At 39.0% G+C, this 6,410-nt stretch overlaps 1 long non-coding RNA gene across 2 annotated transcripts in view; it reads left to right on the top strand.

Annotated features, from left to right (window-relative positions):
• The window catches only part of LOC122550748, a 94,452-nt gene extending 88,291 nt beyond the window's left edge, over window positions 1-6,161 (top strand). Inside the window, exons 1-3 of one of the 2 annotated variants that reach the window (XR_006311935.1) lie at window positions 1,908-2,003; window positions 2,288-2,558; window positions 6,099-6,161. This is a non-coding gene — a long non-coding RNA (uncharacterized LOC122550748). Of the gene's footprint in view, window positions 1-1,907; window positions 2,004-2,287; window positions 2,559-6,098 lie in introns of those variants that run through there. The other variant, XR_006311936.1, reaches the window with a different exon arrangement.
• The last annotated feature ends 249 nt before the right edge of the window (window positions 6,162-6,410 follow it).

Raw genomic sequence — 6,410 nt, 5'->3', positions numbered from 1 at the left:
GGCTGTACAGGACATTGGTTAGGCCACTGTTGGAATATTGCATGCATTCCTGGTCTCCTTCCTATCGGAAAGATGTTGTGAAACTTGAAAGGGTTCAGAAAAGATTTACAAGGATGTTGCCAGGGTTGGAGGATCTGAGCTACAGAGAGAGGCTGAACAGGCTGGGCTGTTTTCCCTGGAGCGTTGGAGGCTGAGGGGTGACCTTATAGGGGTTTACAAAATGATGAGGGTCATGGATAGGATAAATAGGCAAAGTCTTTTCTCTTGCGTTGGGGAGTCCAGAACTAGAGAGCATAGGTTTAGGGTGAGAGGGGAAAAATATAAGAGAGGCCTAAGGGGCAACTTTTTCACGCAGAGGATGGTACGTGTAGGAATGAGCTGCCAGAGGATGTGGTGGAGGCTGGTACAATTGCAACACTTAAGAGACATTTGGATGGGTATATGAATAGGAAGGGTTTGGGGGGATATGGGCCGGGTGCTGGCAGGTGGGACTAGATTGGGTTAGGATATCTGGTCGGCATGGATGGGTTGGACCGAAGGGTCAGTTTCCATGCTGTACATCTCTATGACTCTAACATACAAAAGATAGATAGGATCAAGTATTAAGTATTCCTGAATACAAGGTATACAGGAAAGATAAGCGAGAGGAAGAAAAGGTGGCAATATTGATTATGGAGAACACTGTAGTGCTGGAGAAAGAGAATACTTTGAAGGGATTAAGGACAGAATTTAGTTAGCCAAAGTTATAGAACAAAAAGCGTTCAGTTGTTTGTTCAGTGTAGTCTGAACTAGTAACTATTCAGAACTAGTAACAGTGTAGTCTGAACTTGTTCCGTAACTATTGGGAAAGATGTAGAGAAATATAATTTTAAAATTGTAGAGCTGTGCAAGAATTCAACAATAGTAATAATGACCCAGGCAAATCAGAGCAGGAATTATACACTTAATGGTAAGGTCCTGAGGAATGGTGCTAAGCAAAAGAGACCTTGGAGTGCAGCTTTGGAGTTCCTTAAAAGTGGAGTCACAAGTAGATAGGATAGTGAAGAAGGGGTGTTGGTATGTTTGCCTTTACTGGTCAGTGCATTGACGATAGGAGTTGGGAGATCATGGTGCAGTTATACAGAACATTGGTTAGGCCACTTTTGGAATATTGCATGCAATGCTAGTCTCCCTGCTATGGGAAGGGTGTTGTGAAACTTGAAAGGGTTCAGAAAAGATTTAAGGATGTTGCCAGGGTTAGAGGGTTTGAGTTTTAGGGAGAGGCTGACCAGGCTGGGGCTGATTTCCCTGGAGCATCGGAGGCTGAGGGGTGACCTTATCGCAGTTTATAAAATCATGAGGGGCATGGATAGGATAAATAGACAAGGTCTTTTCTCTGGGGTGGGGGAGTCCAAAACTAGAGGGCATAGGCTTAGGGTGAGAGGGGAAAGATTTAAAAGGGACCCAAGTGACAACCTTTTTACGCAGCAGGTGGTGTGTGTATGAAATGAACTGCCAGAGGAAGTGATGGAGGCTGGAACACCTACAATATTTAAAAGGCATCTGGATGGGTACATGAATAGGAGGTATTTCGAGAGATATGGGCCAAATGCTGGCTGATGGGACTGGATTAACTTAGGATATTTGGTCAGCATGGATGAGTTGGACTGAATGGTCTGCTTCCATACTGTACAGCTCTATGACTCTATAGCTTCTAGAATGTTTCAGAAGAACTTATTCCAGCAGTACGTATCCTGTCCAGGAAGGAGAGAATGCTAGACCTAAGTTGAGTTATGAGATAGACCAAGTGAATTAATTGTGGAAAAGGGGAATAGTTTGGGACAGTAATCATTTATCTCTTTCAGCCTGCCATTAACATTTGTTGGAAGGATTTACAAGGTGATTCCAATTTGTTTGGATGTGTTATGAGTACACCTTACTTGGCCATTCAGATCTAGATGGGACCAGAACGCAGAGCTTTTGATCAGAGGCAGTGACAATACCCACTTGCTTTTTGGCTTTGTGTAAGTATAATATATATTCAGTGACAATTAGTTTCTGATATGATGAGTATTGTTTTGAATGTACACCGGCTGGGCCATCCTTGTCAGTGATGTTCACAATCGATGAAAGAATTGGAAGGATTTGTCCTTTGCCTTTTTTGTGAGAGAAAGAATATTTGGAGGATGTTCTGAATTAGGAAAGTTTCTTGCATGCATATGTGACAACTTCAAGGGCATGATGTTGCCAGTAGACTCTGGTGGAAGAGTACTTGAATTGGGTGTTGCTCTTCTCTTATTTTATGCAGCTTGTATCTACCTCTGCCAATATCGTACGCTTTCTACTTACTCTCTTCCCATGAACTCAACAACTTGGTGACGAAAAATTGTCGAAACAAAATTATTGAATCAAGAACCCCCAAACACTCTGTGGCCTAAAGAAGAGGTTTGGAGGAAGGAGAGATAACTCCCTAACAATCCATCATCAACTGCAAAAACATCACTGAGTGGTCTCACTGCTGGCAAAGGCTAGCCCCAGGCCGACTTACCCACCCCCGACTTTGGAGTTTAAAGTCTGCAGTAAGTAACACTGTTTCTCACTCCAGAGATGTTGACTGATCTGTTAAATATTTCCAATAGTTTCTGTTTTAGTTTCAGCTTTTTTCTTGGCTTGAATGCTTATTCCTCATTTCTACAAAGTTAAGACAGATGCATCATTTCTGTAAATGGCAGCACATCTGTACCAACAACTTTACCTTCATTTCGTTGCCATTTTTACATCTGTGCAGCTACTCTTCGAGTGGGAGCAGCATCAGCCAGACTGCATTTCACAGGAATTTTGGGTGAATTTTCGAACAGCCTTAACTCTGGCATGTTCGACGAATCCCTCAGTTTGTTTTGTTTCTACTCCTGAATCACACTATTTCTGCATCAAAAACGTTCTGAATTCCAGGGCTAATATCTTCAGAGTTAATTTGAGTTATGTGAGTAACTTCACATTTAAATACTTGGGTCACATCTGCAATCTGCAGCCTGTCAGAATTAAACAAGTATCAGATTCTTTGCAAAAGTCTATTTCCATGTAACATTAAAATATTGAAAATGGTCAAATCTGAATGAACAACTGGTTATCCATCAGTCACATGTCTTTAGTTCAAGGATGTATCCTTGTTAAAAAAAACTGCTCATTGTCAAATGTCAATACTGTTATTTTTGTAATGGGCTTATTGTTTCAAATGAAATCTTGGAATTTTCCTGAGGTACCCAGGGACATGTTTGAAGGAGAGAGTTCATTAAAATATATAACAGGCACTCCTGCAGGTAGTATTTCGGTAAACTCTAAGGCTTTACCTAATTAACAGCAGGAAGATGTGATTTTGTCTTCAAACAAAATTAAAATTACAATTATTTTTGTAAAGTTGAATGTTTCATCGAATGAGTTGATTCATTGATGAACGACATAGAAACCTGGTATTTTTGTTGTTTTAGTGTGCTGTGGAAATCCAAAATTTTATATATTGTGTAGCTAGCATTTCAAAGTTGCATTTAAATCTTTTGCAGGTACCAAAACTTATATTTGCAATTTAAGTAGCACCTGCAACCTGAAGATTATCAGTAATCTAGTGTACCAAATAAACTATTTTTTATGATATCAGTCTATCAGTAAACAATTGAACCAACTATACAAAACTTAATTATTCCTTTGGTTAACATTGCTAGTTTTTTGGAGATATCACTCTGTTAGTAACTTGTTAAACATCTGGCTTCCACTGTACAGTTTGAATGAGGAGGCACATGGTCTTCATTTCTATATTACAGGCAGACACTGGAGTGGTGGGGACTGTGAAATTTTTGAGAATGTTAACTACTGCTGTTTTCGTGCTCGGAGGCAAAATTAAATTGGAAGCTAAAAGACTTAGTGCCGAAAGAATTCCTTTCTCACAGAACAGGTTTTTCTTATTTAAGGAAACAACTTTCATGCTTGTTATTAGACTGCAAGTCAATTAATTCTGCTAGGGCTCAGTTTCATTGGTTTGCATTTCTCAGGAATAACGCATTTGCAAAAGAAATGCAATACAAATGCTTCACTTTTTGACTCATATTAATAAGACCCATCAATCAGGTGTATAGTGTTATAAACCTTCAGTCATTATTATGCTATAACTCCAATTAATTACAGTGCAGCTAGCTAATTCTTTTATTTGATTAAGGAGTAATTAAATGCCAGCCTTCTACTCCTGAAAACCAGATGCAGGGGTTTTGGTAAGAATCTGCAGGTTAATCCTGAAGCTTAAATTTTCTGTTGTACTTGAGTGCTGGCCAACAAGTACATGAATACATAAACCAGCTGGCACAGAGATGCTGGTGGGAACTTATTAACAGACACAACCATTGCTGGGAACTTTCTTTTCCAAAAATCTGTTGTTAAATATGCAATAAAATCGAGCTCACCGCTTGACCACTGAATAATTACAAGACTTTACATCTCTCTAAAACCTAATTCTCAAGCTTTCATTATTAGATTGAATGAGAATTTAAAACTTACTGATAATGATTGCATTCAAAACAGAAAAATAGAACTAAGCAAACTAAAATGTTATTATGTCACACAAGAACCATACAAAATTTAATATATATCTTTATTTCTGTCACTTAAAGTGTGTGGAGTCAAAGAGTATATCTCAAAATCTGTTGAATGGATTTCATCAAAACCTTGTATATAGATAGGATAGACCCAAGAAAGAAGTGATGAGTTTTTGGATAAGATGTGAATCCAGATCCAGATCTTCATATTTTTTAAAGGATCTGTTAATAATGGGAAAGATTGAGTTTTTTTCCCAGAATATTAGTCATTGTTTTATTTAGAATGTTGTTTTTTTTTTTAAATAATGTAGTAAATTGTTTCAACTACTATGGTGGAATTTGTCTCAACTGTGAGCAGGGTTTTCAGCACAGGTTGTTGGTTGTGGTTGGCCTGAAATCTGCTCAATGAAATGGAAGCTCTTAATAAAGAGATTTCTTTCTTCAGCTTTGTAGCTACAAAGCATCAATTGATATCAGTGGATCTCAAAGATCTATAATAGACGGCATCAATTGAGGTTGGCCTGAAATCTGCTCAATGAAATGGAAGCTCTTAATAAAGAGATTTCTTTCTTCAGCTTTGTAGCTACAAAGCATCAATTGATGTCAGTGGATCTCAAAGATCTATAATAGACGGCATCAATTTAACAGATGTCAGAAGAGGGAAACTTAACAGCCTTGAAAAGGAAAAAAAATGCTCTGCATTTATTTTGGTTTTTCACAAACTTTGCAAATCTCAAAGCATTTTATAGCCCAAGGCCTGAGCAAGGTAACATGCCAAGCTTTTCTCCTACCACTCAAAATTCAGACCAGATAGAAACAAAGTACAGAAGGCCAATTAACAGCCTTAAATGCCACTTTAGAACTTGCCTGTAGCACATAAATCTGCAGAAGCAAAGGGAGTGGTCGAAAGGGCAGCAAGAAGGCCACCCAGGGAGTTGTATGGGCACCTTTAGCTATAAACAGTAAACATTTGCTCTGCACCTCTGACACTGCAGTGCAGTACCTTTAATTGAGTATTAGTTCTGATTTTTATGCTCGATCTCATCAGTGGAACTTGAAAGCAGAATGTTGTGACTCAGAAGTGTTACAAATAATGTAATGATGACAGATCAGATCCCCACTCTTTAAACCTTAAATCCAAAATATGCTTTAAAAAGAGGACTGCAACAGACGAAGAAAGGCTACAGAGGGAAATTAAGTGTGTGTGTCAGAATCTTGTTTGGGATCCATTGAATGCCACATTTAGGGAGAAACTTGAAACAGATTGAGAGTTGGAACAAGAACAGATAATGAGGTACTCACCATCTCTTCCTCTTCGCAGAGGCCACCCTTTGCAGGTTTTTGTTTTGTGTTTTGCCCTCTCAATAACATGCAAAGAAAGGGTTAAAAACCAACAACAGCCTTGTTCAATGTGTGGTGGTGGGAGAAGGTATCCTAGTGAACTGAGGTCCATATGTACAAGCCTGAGTGCAAGCACTCATATGTCGTAAATGACATAGCTGAAGAACTACCCACTAACTCTTCCCTGCATTGCAGAAAGAAGGATTTGCTCACTCGGTGTACTGAAAAGGCCAATTAACCAGCAAACCAATCAGGGAGAAACAGAACAAAATGACTTCAAATAATCTGCAAAAGGTAACGATCCCAAAATTGACTGCTCACTTTGTTTTCATCACCCAAGAGGCCACACGAGTAAATAAGAGGAGCCAGATCATCCCTCCGCACCCAGCAGCATAAGTTTTTGGGTTATCTGCCTGGAATCAGAAAACTTGGTAAACCTTGCACACAGTCTCGCCATGACAAAAGAAAAATGGCTAACTTTGAGGTCAGTGGTGTTATGTACAATGA

The sequence above is a fragment of the Chiloscyllium plagiosum genome, chromosome 6 (assembly GCF_004010195.1).
Source record: "Chiloscyllium plagiosum isolate BGI_BamShark_2017 chromosome 6, ASM401019v2, whole genome shotgun sequence".
In the NCBI taxonomy this organism is placed as follows: Eukaryota; Metazoa; Chordata; class Chondrichthyes; order Orectolobiformes; family Hemiscylliidae; genus Chiloscyllium; species Chiloscyllium plagiosum.
This window is presented reverse-complemented; position numbering and strand designations above follow the sequence as displayed.